We start from the raw sequence: 18,870 nt of genomic DNA on the forward strand, positions 1-18,870 counted from the left end.
TACGCACAAAATACAATAAAAGTAGTTTTTTTTAATGAGAGCAACAGAAAATTCTGATAGAAGCAGTTCAGTGAATATTCAAGCTACATAAATGTAAAAAGCTACTTCCAAATGTTAAAAAAAAACTCTAGTCATAAAAGTTTTAATCTTCCTCCTGAGACCTCAAAAATCTACCATCTTCAGAGACAGATGAGCAGAGCCTCAAAATTCACCATCCTTGCTGGATTCCAAATGATGTTTTTATCACTGGATTTCACTGTGGTACAGACTACGTTAGCCCATGGTAGAATGTGGCTTTCTGGTATCTTTATAGTATTGGTAGCCAAGTTTATACTATCAAGCTGAGATTCTTTGGGCCATAGATTACAATGCTAGTAAGTTTCACTCTAGAGTCTGAAGGAAATACATTCCACCTTTAGATGGACTAGACTGGTTTTCTGTAGTTTATTTCTATGAAGAAAAGGACCTTCATTTTTAGGGATACTTTGTGTTGCTGAGCGCAGGGAAGGTGGGGGAAGTAAGTAGCTTGTCAGTATCTGGGAACCACTTATGTGTCATCTTTGCATCCCTGTAATAAATACCTGAGTTATTGGCCTATGAGGGGAAATTATTTATTTTGGATCACAGCTTTGGTTTTAGTTCATGGTTGGTTGTTCTTCTTGCTTTTGGGCCTGTGGTAAAGCACTACATCATGGAAGGAGCATATAGAGGAGCAAAACAATTCACCGCAAGGCCAGAATTTTTTTTTTTTTTAAGTGGAAGAGGAAGGGGGTGGTGCCTCCCTGTCTTCTTCATTGGCACAACCCTAGTGACTAGAAGACTTTCCACTAGACACTACCTCCCAAAGATTTTACTATCTCCCACCAGCATGAAGCTGGGATTGAAGCTGTTAACATGAGCCTTTTGGGGTCATTCAAGCTAGCATCCCAAGCTATAGCATCTTTGTTGTTGATCAGCCTTCTGCCTTCAACATAGAGACTGCATTCAGCCATAGTCTGAACTGCTGGTTAAGGAGCACCTTCTTATGGATTATTCCATGGAAATGAGGTTACTTGATTTTTTTCAGACATTACAGTACAGTAACATGACCAATACAAGTTTCTATTAAATTTATGTCTATTAAATTTAATATAGGCCATATAGTGGGTTAATGTAGTACTTACTTATTCCCTCATTACTAGTCATGTATCCTTATCTAGACTTTTAGCTGCTTGAAAGTATTTTTATTTTATTAACCCTTCAGTAGGAATGAAACAGTAGTGAATGTTATATTATTATATTATTGTTATATTATTTGTTTAAGAATTATGGTATGGTGGAAAATTCAGAGGCTTGAGTCTTACTTTGATCTCATTCTTAATAGACTGATCAAACAAATTTATCTACTATTGTGTATTTATCCACTTGTAAGATAAAGGAAATTATACTAGATCTCTTAGCCTTTAAAAATCACCTCAAAGGATAATTAACTCACCTGCAACTTTAAGAAATAATTCAGAGATTCCTGGATAGTCCTCATTCAGTTTCCTCCAATAGGAATATTTTACATGACTGTCATACAGTGTCACAGCCTGAAATTCACACTGATGATAATCTGACTTACTCAGATTTCACCAGTTTAATTTGAAACAGTGTGTGTGTAATGTGATCACATGTATAGGATTATATGATCACCACCACCATGTAGATACAGAATAGTTCCATCACTGGGTCCTTCAAGTTGCCTTTTAATATCCACAGCTACCTCTGTCTCAACCCAAGGTCTTGAAACCCTAGCTGTCCCTAATGTGTTCTCTATTTCTATAATTTTACCATTATGATAATGTAAGTAGAATAATATAGTGTAACTTTTTATTATTTGTTTGGAGCCACAGTCTTACTGTGTAGCACAGGCAGACCTCAAACTTGAGATTTTCTCACCTTAGACTCCCCTAATTTGGGGATTTTAGAAATGTGTCACAGATATATGTACAATTAAAAAAAAAATACGTGGGCTGGGAATGTGGCTTACTGGTAGAGTGCTTGCCTAGTATTCATGAAGCCCTGGGTTCAATTCCTCAGTACCACATAAACAGAAAAAGCTGGAAGAGGTACTGTGGCTCAAGTGGTAAAGTGCTAACCTTGAGCAAAAGATTCTCAGGGACAGTGTCCAGGCCCTGAATTCAAGCCCCAGGACTGGCAAAACAAAAAAAGAGAAAGGAAAAAAAAACCTTGTAGATTTTTTTAAATTCGCAGCTTTTCTACTTGGAGTTATATGTGAAATAAATATAGTTCCCCTCTTTTTTGAAGATTTAACAATTGAAGAAAACTGAATATGTATTTAATTCTGATTATATATATATATATATATTTTTTTTTTGGGCCAGTCCTGGGCCTTGGACTCAGGGCCTGAGCACTGTCCCTGGCTTCTTCCCGCTCAAGGCTAGCACTCTGCCACTTGAGCCACAGCGCCACTTCTGGCCGTTTTCTGTATATGTGGTGCTGGGGAATCGAACCTAGGGCCTCGTGTATCCGAGGCAGGCACTCTTGCCACTAGGCTATATCCCCAGCCCCTCTGATTATATTTTTAATCCTGATTTTCCTAGAGAACTTTTCCTTTTCATTTACCTCTTAAAGCCCAACTTAAGTTACTGTAAATACGTAAGCTATGTAATCAATACTGAACTACAAAAAAAAAATACTTTTTGCAGTACCAAGGATGTATCTCTGGCCCTTTTGTTTGCATTTTGATTTTGAGATAGTGTCACTCTAACTTTGAGTGAGCTAGCACTGAATTCTTGAACTCTCAACCCTCCTACCTCCACCTCCCAACTAGCTGAGATTACAGGCATAAAGTACCACACGCAGCTTAAAAATAATTTTATTAACGTATATTAGTTATATAAAATGCTGGTTTTAGAATATTTTTGTATTATTTTCATATATGTATATGATGGACTTTGATCATACTTAACCCCATGTCTCTTTCTTAACTTTTTCTCTCTTCCTCCCACTGTTCCCTGGTTCTTCTCTAATAGTACACCTTTGATTTTCATGTCTCTTAAAAAAAAATCTAGATTCTGCATATGAGGGAAAATCTCCAATATGTATCTTTCTGAGTGGTTCCTTTTCCTTGATGGTCTTCAGTTTCATGTATAGCTTCTTAATATAATGATTTTTTCCCATAGAGCATAATTATTTTGAGAACATTCCAAGTATGTTTCATGCACCAGATGTTCATTTTTTTCCTTCCTTCCTTCCTTCCTTCCTTCCTTCCTTCCTTCCTTCCTTCCTTCCTTCCTTCCTTCCTTCCTCCTTCCTTCCTTCCTTCCTTCCCTCCCTCCTTCCCTCCCTCCCTTCTTTCTTTCCTTCTCTCTTTTCTCCTTCCTTCCTTCCTTCCTTCCTTCCTTCCTTCCTTCCTTCCTTCTTTCCTTCCTTCCTCTTTTTCTTTCTCTGAGTAGTATTCCATGATGTTGGTATACTACAGTTTGTTTGTTCCTTTCTTTTTTGTGTGTGTGCTGGTACTGGGGCTTGCACTCTGGGCCTTACACTTTTCTCACAGCTAGCACTCTTCCACTTGAACCACACTTTTACTTCTGGCTTTTTGCTGGTTAATTAAGACTCTCGTGTTTTCTCTGCCCAGTGTGGCTTTGATCAACTCTCAACCTCTTGAGTAGCTAGGATTACAAATATGAGCAACTGGTGCTGGTTACATGAGACTTACTGCATGCATCCATGGAAGGACTAATTGAATTGTTTTAATTGTTATAAATAAACCTGTGATGAACATTTCTATATACATTTTTGTGTTAACATCAGTTTCCATTTGTCTTGGATAAATGCCCAAAGAATATAATAGTTGAGTTCACCCATACAAGTATAGGATTAGTTTTATAAGAAACTGCTGTAGTCATTTCCATGATAGCTATATGTTCTTTATACCAGCAATGAGTACAATTTTAAGTTAGTTCTGTAGAATGTGTGTGTTTAGATAGAGGTTTATATTTTGTCTGTAAATGGATGGCTAATGCTTTAGAGCCATTTATTAAAGAACTATCATCCATTGACTTGTCTTTCCACTTTTAACAGTTGGATATGTTTTTGTGGATCTTTTTTAGGTTATGGGTTCTTGAATATTGAACTGAGTGTCCACTTTACACTGTCTTGAGAAGGACAGCTATATAACAAGCTTAATATAGATTAGAGTGAGTCATCTTTATCCTTTTTTTATGAAAAGTGTTCCATTTATTTTAGAGCTGGTGCTTTTCCATATACACTTTGGAATACGCACATCAGTGTCTACAAAAAACTAGCTGGGCTTTTGGTGGACATTGTATTAAATCTATGGATCTGTTTGGGGAGAATTAACTTCTTTATACTGTGTTGTCTTTAGATACATTACTTCAATATATATATCAGTTCATTTATTTAGGTCTTTGATTTTTTTAACATTCTATATTCATATGTTTGTATTTTATTGTTACTGTAAAGGTGATGAACAGAGGGGTTAGAGTTACATAAAACAGGTAATGAGCATGTTTCTTTTTGGATAGTGTCACCTCTTGCCTCATTTGCTCCCAGTTTTTCCTTCCCAAACCTCCCCCTGAAAGTTGTATACTTCATTTTCAACCTGTCTAGTGGTATCATTGCTGTATTTGTTCATCAATTTCTTTGCTCCCCCTTCCCCCAAACAGATAAGCTTACATATAAGAAAAAGGTAAAGGAAACAAAAACAGCAACAAAGGAAAAAACAAAATAACAAAAGTTTCTCTTGTTTTCATTACTTGGAGTTCATTTCAATAAAGATCTTTGATTTCTTTCTAGGTCTTTGTTATGTAATTGTTAAGATACAAGTCCGGTACATGTTTTTGTTAGATTTGTAGCTAAGTTTTTGCTTCCTTTGGAGTGATCATAGATGATAGTATGTTTTAAATTTCAGTTGACATGGGATTTATTTGTGTAGAAATATGTCCTCCTCTCTTTCTTTCATTCTTTTGCCTCCTTTCTTATTTCTGCATGCCATTCTTGTATTCTGCAGTCACACTGACCTGGATGTCTTTGGGAATCTGTACAAGTCTGAAGTTCTGAAAGGTTATTGACCAATTGTTCTTTCTCCAGTAAAGTTGAACTGAGTATATATGTGATTAAGTTTGTTCTGGAGATGGTTAGTTCATGCTAAAGAAAAAGTTACTAACTCAAAACAGTACCACTGCAACAGTCCACCTAGAAAACATCTCCTTTGCAAGTCTTGACAAGGCTAAAATTCAATGCATATTTAGATTTTATCTAGCTTGCCATAGAGGAATAATGCTTGACTTCACATAATATATTTAATCCCCCAGTAAACCTTCAAAATGTCCTTTTTCATTTTGAAGTGAATTGGTAGCAGTATCTTTAAATAGAACAGTCAAAACTTGTATGTGCTTGTGTATGTTTCTGTGCATGTGTGTGAATCTCTATTTTAAAAGCTAAGTAGTAAGTCTGCAATACCTGTTAGCTCTTATCCTCTAAGATAAAATATAAATTAGGATATTAGGAAATGAATAATTGCTACTGGAAACTACATACAAGATTCACTTGAACAGTTGCTGAGAAAACATCAGAGAAGAGTATTCAAGTCATTACTCAGTGAATTGAGTGAAACACTGCTATCAGTATGGCCCTGGATTGTGTTGGTAGAAATGCAGATCTCTGCCAAATCAGGAGACTCAAGTTTATTCATGCATGCTTCCTGAGCAGCATTTGCTTGTAAGAATCCAAGGTAGTAGCCTGGGGGTGTAGTTCAGTAGTAGAGCACTTACCTAGCATGAGCAAAACCCTATGTGTGATTCCAGCTATCTTTAAAAAAGAATCCAAGATAGCTATGTGATCTATTCTTGAACAATACAAATAACAGCAGGATAGAAAAATAACATATTATTTTTGTTATTAAGTTTATTAGAAATTGAAAATGTCAGGAAGTTGTGCATGTATATCAGAGGTTATGGGCTTAACCATTTTACTTTGACAATTTTTTAAAGAATGGTCAGAATGAAGCATGGGTCCCTGAGCATAATGAACATGGTAACTAATAGCATACCTGACTAGACTTAGCCACATTAAGGTATTTTAATATGGACACTCTAATGAACGTATGAGACATCCACATGGCTGAACAAAATTGCTCCAGATGTCTATAATTTTGTGTGTTTCTCCTCTGCTTTTGTTTTCATTTGTTTTGTTTTTGTTTTTTTCCTCTGCTTTGTGATATTGGGCTGTGCTCTTTGAAGCCTTTATTAGCACATTGAAATTTATGATCCTAAGGGTAGCTCCTTACTGTTTTAATGACAGTAAATCCACAGTCGGTAAGACAGTTGCTTTATCAAATTCTTTATCAAATTCTCAAGAGTGTTTATGGAAGTTGTTTGACTCTAGATTTGTGGAGGGTTTCCTCCTTAAAAAGGAGTGCCTTGTACTGTGGGGCATACTACCTCTTTTTGCTCTGATGTAAACCAGGCAAATAGTAGGAGAAAGGTGAATCGCACAAGTTAGATCAGCACTACTTCTAATCAAATGCTGAAACTAAATGTGGCCAAGACCCTTCCTATCAGCATAGTCAGCTTCCGGTGTAAAGAAATTGAAGTGCAAGCACAGGAAATGATCTGCATTACATTGGGCATTGGACAGGGCCCCACCAACCACTCAGTGTTTTCCTGGACCACTTCGGTGTTAGAATCACTGCAAAAGTGAGGAAGAGTTTGGTCTGGATACTATACTCTACATATCTATTAATGTACATTCTATGTACATTAATTAGTTTTTAGTGGTTATGTATGAAAGTCTAAAAATTGTGGAGAGTAGCAAGCAGCTAGAACAGGACAGAACAGAATAGATCCTCTATAGCTTCTGTTCATGACTTTTTTTTTTTTTTTTTGCCAGTCCTGGGGCTTGGACTCAGGGCCTGAGCACTGTCCCTGGCTTCTTTTTGCTCAAGAATAGCACTCTACCACTTGAGCCACAGTGCCACTTCTGGTTGTTTTCTATATATGTGGTGCTGGGGAATTGAACCCAGGGCCTCATGTATACGATGCAAGCACTCTTCCCACTTGGCCATATCCCCAGCCCTGTTCATAACTTTTCATAGAAGTACCTCAAATGCTCAGACTTTGTTAAAATTTAAAAATCAAGAAAGATTCCAGTTTTGGAAACTTGAGATGTGGCTTAGTAGCAGAGTGCCCGCCTTAAGAGGACAAAGCCAAGCAGGACCATGAGGCTCTGAGTTTAAGCCCCATTACTAATGCAAAAATGAAAAATAAAAAAAACAAAGGTTCTAATATTGTACACTCAGAAACATTTTTAACACCAAGACCTTTGATTGTCTCCATATAAAAAATTTTAGTGCATTTAGTTTACAGGTATACTTAAAATTTTTTTTTTAAGTTCCAAGATGATGCAAAAAATGCAGCTTTTGCTTCCTGCCTTGAATCTTTTAAACACCAGCTGGATCCCTGAAACTCACAGTGGGTTGATAAATCTGCCCTGGCCTTGTCTGGTTTGGAAGTGTTCCAAAGGAGTGTTTGTGTTGCTTCTGAATTCTTGTGTGGAGACCTAATCTCCATGATGCTATCAGCAGGTGAGGCCTTTGGAAGATCATTTGGACAGGAGCTGGGAGCCCTCAGGAACAGTATTATGAAAGCTCTGAGGTCTGTTTTATAAGCTAGCTTGTAAAATAAACCTAAAGAGAGCTCTCTAGCTACTTCTACCACATGAGAACAAGTGTGATGATGGTCATCCAGATGAACCAGAAAGCAGGCTTCTGTCAAAGACACCGAATCTGCCATTGCCTTGTTCTCAGACTTCCCAGCCGTGAGAGCTGTGAGAAGTACATCTGTATATGGTGTTCTGCTATAGCAGCCTGGGCTGAGGAAGATAACTTCTGTAGAGTTGCCTTCCCAGGCCTGTCTGCTTCTCCCTTTTAATAACAAAGAGCATATAAATGTTCTTAGACTTTGCACAAATTTCCCTTAGCAGACTTTGTATTGCAGTTGTGATATGAAGTGTTTATTTACATCATTCTTCTCCTTCCTTCATCTTCCTTCTCCTTGCACTGCAAGGTCAGTGTGTGTAGGGACTTACACACACACACACACACACACACACACACACACACACACACACACTGGCTGGAGGTATTGTTCAAGTGGAAGAGCAAGCAAAAAGCCATGAGTTCAAACTCCAGTACCACTCCCCCCACAAAAAATTTACATACACGCGTCACTATTCTCTCTTGTGTCTACAACAGCTAGTGAAAATATTTATTGAATGACTATTTTTCAAGCAACCACTCTTTTTAAAAGTCTACTAAAATATCTTTATTTCTTATTATCTCTGGGAAAGAGGAGAGTAGTGTATGTGTGGGTTGGAATAAATATTCAAGCCTTAGAATTTTTACCTTCTTTGAAATCTTTTATACAACTTCTTTTATAAAGAGTTTCTTGCAAATGATCTTTAAATAAGCAAATTAAGAGGTGTGTTCACTGGGAATTAGTGCATTAACATATACTGAAAAATTGTGTGTTATACAGAGACACAGAAGGTGTTTATATAATGTCTATCACTTGTCTTCTGGTTTCCAGGAAGAATGTACATGTTTTTGGCTGTAAACAACTTATTTGCCTTTTGAAGCTAGAGAGTAAAGTGTGACTTATGCATATTTTACTTCTTTTAGTAGAATATTGTTCAGATAGCTAACACATGAACAAAGACTTCAACTTGTTAAAACCTGAATGTGTGACCTTTGATGTTCTTAAACACATATTTGTCATTTGCCTGTGTAGGGTTTTGCGATAAGTACTAGTTGGCTGCTCACCAAGCCTTGTTTTGTAAAATAGGGCTATCAGAGCCACATGGTTGTGTTTGTAAGGGGAATGCTTGTATAGGAAGTCTGAAAAACTATAAAATTTCACTTCCAATAAATTCTATCTTTGGAGAGCAAAATTAAATGGTATCACCCTGGAATATACTCCTACTTCATTTTATGCTACTATAACAGAATATCACAGACGGGGTAATTTATAATGAAAACAAATTTATTTCTTATCAGTCTAGAAGCTGTGAGATATGCCAGGATGTGGCATACGAATCTGTGTAGGGAGGGAGGGGTTGGTGTGCAAATGTATTTTCATAGCAAAGCCACTCCCCAGCTAAGATAACCTATTTGTTCCTGAGATAATGGCACCAATCCATTTGTACGGGAGTGGCCTCAAGACTTAATCACCTTTTAAAAATCCCATCTTCCACTGCCTTCCCAGTGGCAATTAAGTTTTGACATGTATTTTAGAGGGACATTCAAATAACATTTTTAATATGTTCTTTTAAGTTCCTATTTAAAAAACCACAATATTAAGACAAGTTATAGGTCAAAATTATGGGAAATATTGGTGGGAAGTAACTTCTTCATTATTTGTGCTGGTTAACAGCTATAGGTACACAGTAGCAACCACCAAAGTGAGTTGTCTTTTGGCACATTTCTTGAGTTGGAAATGAAAGCAGGCCTAGAAGATAATAGTCTAGTGGATGTGTTTTCCTGCCTTAGCCTTTCAAGTTCTGGTATTACAGGTGTGTACCATCACATTTGGCTTTCTTGAAATATTTGTATTTTAACCATGGCCGCTGAGTCAATGGTTTAAGTATGATTTAAGCCTATTAGTAGCATTTCTAGTATTTTTCCTGTTTGTTGCGATATCTAGATCTTACCATCTTTCTAGCACCTTCAGTTCATACTGAAGGATATGTTTCCTTAAGTAGTATGATTAAAAGCTTAGTATGTAATTGTGGCTTTCAGCAATGTTTTCATGTGGTATATTAAAGTTACAAAATCATTTTTATTTGGTTCTCTGAGTAATGTGTGGTTGCTTGGGAGTTAAGCGTGGAAGTGGATAGGCTAGCCAGAGGTTCTTGCACTAGTCTAAGTGAGAAAATGATGGTGGCAATGAAATAGACAGAAGATTGAAAATGTGTATTAGAGCCAGGTACAGGTGGCTCACAGTTGTAATCCTATAAGCTCAGGAGGCTGAGATCTGAAGATTATGGTTCAAAGCCAGCCCAAGCAAGGTGTGACTCTTATCTCCACTAAACTGACAGCCCTCCCACCCCCCAAAAAACCCAACAACCTGGAAGTGGAGCTTTGGCTCAAGTGGTACAGCACTAACCTTGAGCAAAAAATCTCAGAACCTGAGTGGTTGGGAATGTGGCCTAGTGGCAAGAGTGCTTGCCTCCTACACATGAAGCTCTCGGTTCGATTCCCCAGTACCACATATATGGAAAACGGCCAGAAGGGGCGCTGCGGCTCAGGTGGCACAGTGCTAGCCTTGAGCGGGAAGAAGCCAGGGACAGTGCTCAGGCCCTGAGTCCAAGGCCCAGGACTGGCCAAAAAAAAAAAAAAAAATCTCAGAACCTGAGTTCAAGCCCCAGGACTGGCACACATGCACACACACACACACACACACACACACACACACACACACACACACACACACACACACACGAAGAAGAAAAGAAAACACATATTATGAGAAGCAGGCAGAGAAGGCATCAAGGGAAAACATGCATAAATTTAGGATGATAAGGCTGGTACTATGGCTTGACTCTTTCAATACCTCAACTATCCCCCTCTGTATTATTTTCCCCTGCTGCTGTGGCCAGTACTTCCCAGAATTCCTTATGGATAGAATTCTGTAATATGACTTGGGTTATGCAAAGACAACTCACCCACCTGAGTGTGCTACAAGAGACATAGTGAAATAGGGTTGTGGGGGTTAGCCACATGCAGAAGAGATGTCACAAACATATGGCAAGGTTCCTGGTGCTGAGGGGGCATCTGTGGTGCAAGTGCCAGCTTTTAATCTTGTTGCCATGGGAATTGAGAGGTAGGAGGCAATGCTGTGGTACTTCGTACTAATTCAGACTTGTGATATGGCTGGACTTTTCTAATGGCTGTGTGCAGTTGTCCTATTGAACATTTCAGCCCCGTTCTAACATTTAAGAACTACTAGTAATTCTCTTTATGCTAAACTAGCTCATTTATGCTCCTGTCTACAAGTAAGAATTGGGACGATGGGAATAGAAATCAGTTACAGCAAGTTGAAAGGTAAATAGAATGTGAAACAATGACAGCCTGAGGAGACAACTGGGTATATATTTTGACTGTGGCAGTGAATAGAACAGAGATACAGTAATTGATGAGACCCAAGGGTCAGAGAAGGTTAGGATAAAGGATAGGGGAGCATGGTTGACTGTCAATGGGAAATATTTAGTCGGGAGGGAGATCTGATGATAAGACAGAAGTAGTTAATAACTCTTTACTACTACTACTATTGTCTTTTTTCCTTCTGAATATTTCAAAGAATTGTGACTGTTGAATAATAATCATTATAACCTGTTTTTACATACCATTTCCTTGCTGTACTAATTGTGCTCACTTAATTGTACTAACTAATCACAATTTATGCAACACGTAGTGTGTGCTGGATATAAATAGATCAGGTGCCTGGGATATACTGGGAAAAACTTATTTTTTTGCTTCCAAGCAATTTCTAGGAGACCAGAGGAGAGGGAGAGAAAATAAATAAGTGCTTTATACCAAGTTTTATATTGTATTACTCAGGGTACTAATAGGAGCAGAACCACCACGTTTGTGTATTTATTCACTTATATATGTATGTGTATGTAACGACCTCTGATGTAGTTATTAGGGCTAGATTAGCAACTTGAAGTCCTGAGGTAGGAGAGCAAGATCCCCCAGAGCACAACCTTATCCCCTCCTATTTTCTTCGGCAATGTTGTGGTTGAATCCAGGGCCTCATGCATGCTAAGCATGTACTCTACCACTGAGCTACACCCCCAGCCCTGGTGCATGCACTCATTTACCATTGTTTAGTCCAGTTCTGACTTCTTATGATGTCTCAGTATTAAAGTAGGAGATACTTCCTTCTTCTTATTCTCATTTAAGCTCTCATATACCACTGAAAGTTTTATTATACAAAATATATTTATAATAAGCAGATTAATGGACTTATTCTAATATGTGTTGCTTAACTGCTTGAGCACAGTCTAGCTGCATTTATTAATAGACCTTATTTAGACATTTGTTTTGCTAGTAAAGTAATAAACTCACTGTGGACTAAAAGTACATTCCAAACTTGAATGCAGATCCATTAGTTTTCAACTTTAATTGTTAATTTCATTTGCTATTTCCTGCCCAAAGGAATAGCAAATTTTATTTTAAATAAAGTACATATTGAAGAGAGAACTCTCAGCAACCAGTATTCTTTTTTACCCAAATTCTGCTTCTTATGTGCTTGGAAAATAGTAAGATGTTTTATGAGACTGTCATAACCAAAGATGAATTTGAAAAATTATAATTTTGACTTCTTATCACCAAAGGAGTTAAAAAGCACCAGGTTAGTTCATTAGTCCAGCACTGTTGGTTGGAAGAAGTTGAAACCAGTTCAAGTTGAAACAAAACAAACAGAAAAATAACAACCAAAACCACCACACAACAGTAAAGTGAAGTGTGGTATAGGGTAGGAATTATAACTGTGTGGAGGGAAAGCAGAATTCAAAGCTAGAAATGGCCCCTGTGGGGCTGGGAATGTACCTTAGTGGTAGAGTGCTTGCCTAGCATCCATAAAACCCTATGTTTGATTCCTCAGTACCACATAGACAGAAATTCTAAGCTGGAAGTGGTGCTGTGGCTCAAGTGGTAGAGTGGTAGCCTTGAGCAAAAGAAGCTCAGGGACAGGGCTGGGCCCTGAATTCAAGCCCCCCAGCTCTGGCAAAAAAAAAGAAAAAAGAAAAATTAAGAAATGGCCTCTGTGGCCAGAAATGGAGCTGTGTGGGAGTAAGTAGGTCTTCCCATGGTGTGGAGGACCCAGAGCCCTACAACCTTCCTTTCCTGTTTCCTTCCAAAGTCCTTTTCTGCTGTCCTCTGCTACCCCCCCCCACCTTTGTCCTCTACTGTCCCCCCTCCACTTCTCTCCCTTCTCCCTACTCTTGCTGAGTCTTTCTAGTGTGCAAGGTCTAGCCTTCTGGCTTGGGCTGCCTGTCACTATATGACAGCCAGGTGTGGGTCAGACTCTTCCTAAGAAGGATTCGGTTGACCCTGGGTGTACCCAAATAAATTATGTAATACTCTTTTCAATAGTTGCTTTTGCCTTTTATTTATATGTATTAGAATTATTCTCTAATGTGCTCAAAGTTCTGTTGTAACCACTGTTTTGAAACGTGCATTTTAATCACAGGAGGTGCATTTCAGTGTGGTTTGAATCCTACCTAGGTCAGCCGCAAGCTACATTTTAACCCATGAGGAAAATAAGCCGTAACATACTGCCTCAGTTCCCACCAATCTCCTCTCCCTTGTTGTGTGTGTTTATGCCTAGGACTAGGGCATAGTGTCCACAAAAGAACTCAGAGATTTGCAGCAGGAGAGGAGATGGCCCTGAGATGGGCATAGAAATGGCTTCGTTACGTTCATGGTCACCAGCGTGGCCCCTCTGGCTGTGGCACTCACAGTTAGTGTAGCCATTACAGCTATTGGAATAGGCAGTTCTTGTGCAAATCAGCTGTTCCTCGGTAAAACATTCCTTCCTGCTTCTTCTGAAAGAAATTTATAACAGTTTAAAACTTCGAGTAGGATCTGAATCCCCATCTGCATAACCTCAACATAATTGAAAAATGGAAGAAATAAAGCTGCATTTGCTATCATTATCATTATTACTCTTCTGACCTTAAGTGCATAGAACTCATGAGGGCCATAGAGAGGTGTGGGGAAGTATACCTGAGACCAGGCTAACCCATGGTCTGTCCCAAAATACCCTGGAGGATGGAATCTTCACTCCTCAGGATTTGGAAATTTATATAATATCATGACTTGTATCTGAAATTCTATCTTATTATCTCTGTCTAGATTTGTCATAGGTCAACCTGGTGATTGAAAAAAAGAGATCAGAAAGTCTTCTGATTCAGAAACCCTATTATCTCCATACATTTTATTATAAAATAAGGGTTGCATTCTTGGAAATAAAGCCCTCTTCCAGATAAACTTGAGAACCTTAATGAGGAAAAGATTAAAATGGTAACCAATCCTATTTCTTCTCCAAATTATAGCACAGTTCACTGCTACACCATTGATAACCAAGGATAATGCTTTGAGGCAAAGGGTACACAGAAAGTATGAGATTTCTATGATCTCACGCTCTGTAGCTCCAAGAACTTCACACTCATCCTTAGATTTTAAGTAGGATTACCATTTAGCTCAGGTAATCTCATTTGAAACCTCACTTATTCATTTCACAAGGGTGTCTATCCTGTTTCTAAGTCCTGAAGATGTATCAGTAGCCAAAGCAAATAATGCCTATTGTCTTCATAGAGCTGATTTCTGATAGAACAGTCAGATATTAAGTGTAAAATAGTTGTACAGTTTGTAATAAAGTGAAAGGCAAATGAACAGTCAGGAATGTGGGATGGAATATGGTGAGGAGCAGTAGGTGAGGAGCAGTAGGAAAGGAGCAAGAGTTGTTCGAGCAAAGACAGAAAGGGTGAAGAGGCAAGCAACACACATATCTGAAGGAAGAACATTTCCAAATAGATGAGGTAGTTAGCCAGGGAAAAGGCCCTGCAGCAGGTGTACCTAGTATGTTCAGGCCAATGATGATGGGGATTGTATTAGCCAGATTTTCATTGCTGTAATGAAATACCTGAGCCATCAGCTTTTTTTTTTTTTTTTTTTTCTGTGAGATAGGTTCTCACTGGTTAGCCCAGGCTAGCCTCAAACTCATGATCCTCCTGCCTCAGCTTTCCACATGCTGGGATCACACTCAGAAGAATAACTTACCAAGGGGAGATGTGTCTTTTGACCTACAGCTATAAAGGTTTCAGTCTATGGTTGGATGGTCCTGTTGTTTTGTGCCTGTGGTCAGGTGGAACATAAAGGTAGGAGTGTGTGGCAGAGGAAATCTGTTTTCATCAGGGTCAGGAATGAGCAAGAAAGAGGAAAAGGAAGACCTCCCAATGACAGGAAGACCTCTTCAAGTTCCATTACCTCCCAATAGCACACCATGTGGCTGTTTGACAGACTTGGCCCAATAGAGAGGAAAAGGAAGGAGAGAGTAGCAGAGACAGAAAGTTGGGTAGATGGGGCCTGGGTGGGTATTGTACAGTATTCATCTTCCATCCCAGGAGAATGAGGATCTATTGGAATATTCTGAGTGGAGTGGGGGAGCATGAATCTAGTTTTTAAGGAAAAGATGAGGCTGGCTATTGCTAAGAAGGAACTGGGATACCAGGGAGATGGAAGCAGTGACCCAGGGAGGAGGCTTCTGTACACAATGATGGCTTGACTGCAGTGGAAACTGTGGAGGGGGTGAGTGGTGACTAATTCCTGATAGAGTATGAAGGTAAAGGTCACAGGATTTTCAAATGGATTGGATGTTGTTAGTTGAGTTAAATTTTTGAATTGTTGAAAACAGAATATCTAATTAATGTAATGAGCATAAAATTCTGTATCCTGAGAAAAATCCAATAAAGTTGACCCATATTGATAGCCCCTGAGACCTTGGAAAAGAAATATACAAAGGAACCTAGCTGAGATTGAATTTAATGTTGCATTTTACAGAAATGGATATTTCTGTTCAAGAATTCTCTGAAAGGATTTTTAAAAAAATGCCAAGCTGTGTGTTTTCACTTACATAATGTTAATAGAAGGCTTGAAACTTTAGCCAAGTTGTCTTCCACTAGAGAGTTTTGCAATATTTTCCATCCTAAATGTGTTGCTGACTAATCTGCCATTAACCGAGCCAAGTCACGCTTTGTTGAGTATTAAATTGTCAAGATATTAAAGTTAAAACTTGCAGTAGTAAACCCAACATTTACGACACTAATTACTGAGAGAGTGTACTTGCGTGGTTTGAGTGTGTGATACCAAAACCTAATGCAGAGTTTGAATCCTGCCACATTAAGTTCTATTTTTCACTCATCAACGTCGCCACTAAACCAATTTGGTTTTGATAGTTTGACTGTCTTGGTGTAGAAAAACAATACTCTTGGGAAAAAGCAGTCAGCAAACACTGGTGATTTCAGAGGGCTAAGGGAATAATATAATTAAGGGGGTAGTAATTGGAAGCAATTGTTTTTAAAGTGGTTCTACTACAGCTATTCATTAAGACTAGATAGATTTGCCATCTAACTTACAGTTCTGTGTACCTTGCATGAAATTGGAAGAACTTAATTTGACATAGAAGTAAAGTTCTGTGGACTACTTTTGGATGTAATGTTTTTGTTTTTTATCATTTCACTCAAGATTCCCATCTTTAATGTATGTGTATTTACTACCTTCAGCATGTAACTGTAACCCCTATGTGCATCATCTTGACAATAAAAAAAAATTCCCATCTTCCTTTGAACTGGATCTTAGCAATAAGATTTTAAATTAATAGAATCAACTGTTCCTTTTACTTATACTAAGTGTTGTTTCTCCTTTTATAACATGGTTTTAAATCCATAGCCCTGATTCCATATTCCACATGGTGATTGATATGTCATTGCCATTGGTCACTAAACATGTAAGGTATACAAGCTCTTTAAATACATCCTCGTTTAGTAAATTCACATACTCTGACAACTATGGGCAACATATAGGAAAACTTCTCTTATAAAGTTGGTCAGGTGTGACCTGTGATTGCCTGGTGAATGGCAAGTTCTTTTGTTTTTGTTTTTGCCAGTCCTAGGTTGAACTTAGGGCCTGGACACTGTACCTGAGCACTCTAACACTTTGAGCCACAGTGCCACTTCCAGCCTTTTCTGTTTATGTGGTACTGAGGAATCGAACCCGGGGCTTCATGAATGCTAAATAGTCATTCTACAACAAAGCCACATTCCTAGCCTGAATGGCTAGGAATGGCTAGGCTTTCTTACCATTCAGAACGTTCCAGAAGGCAAACGGATTGGCTTTCTGCAAATGATTCCTGGAAATCGAGTTAATCTTTAGAACCAGCTCCTCAAATCTGATTGGGTTGAGATGAGTAACTGAGACTAACATCCAAAAGTTAGGGTTGACACATGCTTTGTGAAATTTCATTACTGTAAATTCACAGGGTAGGTGTTAGGATTAAGGTGGCCTGAGGTGGAGTTAAGTGTACACACAGGCAGGGTGGAACAAGTAAGTGGGTGATGTCAGAAGTGGGGTGCTGTTGCAATCCCCTATGGAAGGCACATGATTTTGTACTGAAGCTGAGCTCTAGTCCTCATCTTAGAAAGTTGTCTTCAATTTATAGAGGACATCACCATCTAGAAATTCAAAATTTAAATAGAAACCATGAACTTCTTGTTAAAACACTACAATTTCCCCAAGTATATCACATTTATATATACACTGATTATCTTCTAGAAAAACAAAAGCTGTTCATTGGGAATAAAGATTCTGAGTTCTGTTTGTCAGTTTGTAATTGGTAATTGGTGGTATTCTTGTATAATTGAACATTGAAGCTTTGTTCTCTTGGAAGAAATTGCACTGCATAATGTGAGACTGTGCTGTGCTCTGTGGAGGGCGTTGGTGCTGTTAGGAACAGGGAATTTGATGGTCGTTACTGTAGACCAATATAATAAGAGAGGATGTAAGCCATATAGTATGCCAGTAGATGACTTATTTTAAGAAATTAACTTTTTGTTTAATAAGTGCACATATTTTGATAACTAGAAAGTAATAGAAGAAAAATATTAGCTACATAAATGCTAAATTCTTGAGAAGCATTAGCATAAAATATATCTTATTTTAATGTAGGATACCATGGTAAGTTTTAAAAATACTAAACTGCAAATGAATATTAAGAAAATTGCAAGCAGCCCGCGCCAGTCCCGCGGATCTGTGTCTTGCTTCAACAGTGTTTGGACGGAACATACCCTGGGACTCCTCTTTTCCACCACCAGCTGCCTTCGGATCTCCTCTCCACTCACAACCTCTGACCCTTATCTTCTCTCCCGTCTCCTGCTTCCAGGACCAACTAACGCCGTTTTGTGTGTGGGGTGGGGTGTGTGTGTGGGGCGGGGGGGGGGGGGGGAGTGGGTGTGGTTAGCTCTGTATCAACGACTAACCATGACCTCCCAGATCCGTCAGAATTATTCCACCGAGGTGGAGGCTGCTGTCAACCGACTGGTCAACTTGCATTTGAGGGCCTCCTACACCTACCTCTCTCTGGGCTACTATTTCGATTGCGACGATGTGGCCACTTCTTCCGCAAGCTGGAGGAGGAGAAGTGTGAGGGCGCCCACAGCCTCCTGAAGATGCAGAACCAGCGCGGCAGCCGCGCACTGTTCCAGGATGTGCAGAAGCCTTCTGAAGATGAGTGGGGTAAAACCGTGGAAGCCATGGAAGCTTCCCTGAACCTGGAGAAGAACCAGAACCAAGCCAGTTTGGATCTTCATGCCTTGGGTTCTGCACGCACAGACCCCCATCTCTGTGACTTCCTAGAGAACCACTTCCTGGATGAAGAGGTGAAGCTCATCAAGAAGATGGGTGACCACCTAACCAACCTCCTCAGGCTGGCTTCCCCTCAGGCCGGGCTGGGCTAGTTATCTCTTCGAACGTCTCACCCTCAAGCACAACTAGAGGACCCCAGAGTCCAGCAGCCTCTGGAGGCCATCTGTACATCGCGTGACATCAGGGTTTCCACCTGAGCCTCTCCCCTAGCCATGGGCAACTTCCTAACTAATGACCCCGGAGCCCTTCCCAAGCCTTGGACCAAATGAAATAAAGCTTTTGCAGCAAAAAAAAAAAAAAGAAAAGAAAAGAAAAAGAAAATTGTAAGGATAAAAAGTAATGTTTGCTTATATATCTGTTCCTGAAGAAAGTAATTGTTA

General features: G+C 39.0%; 1 protein-coding gene and 1 pseudogene across 1 annotated transcript in view; both read left to right on the forward strand.

The window, feature by feature from the left end:
- The window catches only part of Znf704 (zinc finger protein 704), a 192,674-nt gene that overhangs the window by 23,135 nt on the left and 150,669 nt on the right, over positions 1 to 18,870 (forward strand). The gene's annotated exons all lie outside the window — the stretch shown is intronic.
- Positions 17,854 to 18,790, forward strand: LOC125360844 (annotated as a pseudogene).

The sequence above is a fragment of the Perognathus longimembris genome, chromosome 12 (assembly GCF_023159225.1).
Source record: "Perognathus longimembris pacificus isolate PPM17 chromosome 12, ASM2315922v1, whole genome shotgun sequence".
Taxonomy (NCBI): Eukaryota; Metazoa; Chordata; class Mammalia; order Rodentia; family Heteromyidae; genus Perognathus; species Perognathus longimembris.